Raw genomic sequence first — 918 nt, 5'->3', positions numbered from 1 at the left:
GTGCTTCCCTTTGGACTTCATCTCACTGTAAATTTTTTCCTCCATTTTTATCAAAAGACCTGTTTTTGATCAGTATCGGGCTGACCAGAGCCAAATACTTTTGAAGACTCTCCCAGGGATTTGTCTTGGTAACAGCACATTATCTGAATGAGATGGAGAAAAGAATTGAGCGGTGGTGATTCTGTACTTTGAGTTCACCTGTGGGCAGTGGGCAGCGGGCAGCGTCTTGGTGGAAAGGAATGGATACTACTTTTTGCCTCACCAGATAAAGTGCCCAGTCGTAAATGTTTTCTTCTCTTTACTCCCTGCCCTTTTTTACGTTTGCAGGTGCCAAAATAATTTCCAGTTCTCCCTTTCATGCTGCATGTTAACTGGTTAATTACACCACAGAAACCTTTCCACCAGTACCAGTGTGAGATAGCACACCTACACTTCCACATAAGTTGCACTGCTTTTGTCTGAACATCCTCGGAGAAGCGATTGAAAATGACTTCCGTATCTCAGCCCATGACTCAGCAAAGCAGAGTGTCCACCCCTGCCAAGGTTTGCTTCTCTTTTCAACAGTGCCTCACCCTCCCTCTAGGACTAAAGTGCTCACGCCCTTCCAAGAACTCCTCCTCCATTTCCTCTTTTGGGATTTACCACCATCCCCCCCATTCTCTGGTCTCCTATTTTTGGTGTTGTTTAAGTGAAGGAAGAGATGATCCCTCTAATTTCTCTCCAGCCCATTATAACCTGCTATCTTGGGGCAGCTTTTGATGTATGACATGTCACCCTTCCCGACTTGGTCTCCTACATCACCACTGTCTTCATGTGGAGCCCTCACCACAGTCCCCACTCTGGTCATTTGTGCCTTTCTCTTGTCATCTCTGTACACTACTTATATTCACTGTGGGTTGGGGGGAGCTAATTTTAAGC

The sequence above is a fragment of the Camelus bactrianus genome, chromosome 16, assembly GCF_048773025.1.
Source record: "Camelus bactrianus isolate YW-2024 breed Bactrian camel chromosome 16, ASM4877302v1, whole genome shotgun sequence".
NCBI classification, from domain to species: Eukaryota; Metazoa; Chordata; class Mammalia; order Artiodactyla; family Camelidae; genus Camelus; species Camelus bactrianus.
The sequence above is the reverse complement of the archived record's forward strand: the minus strand, read 5'-3'. Positions refer to the sequence as shown.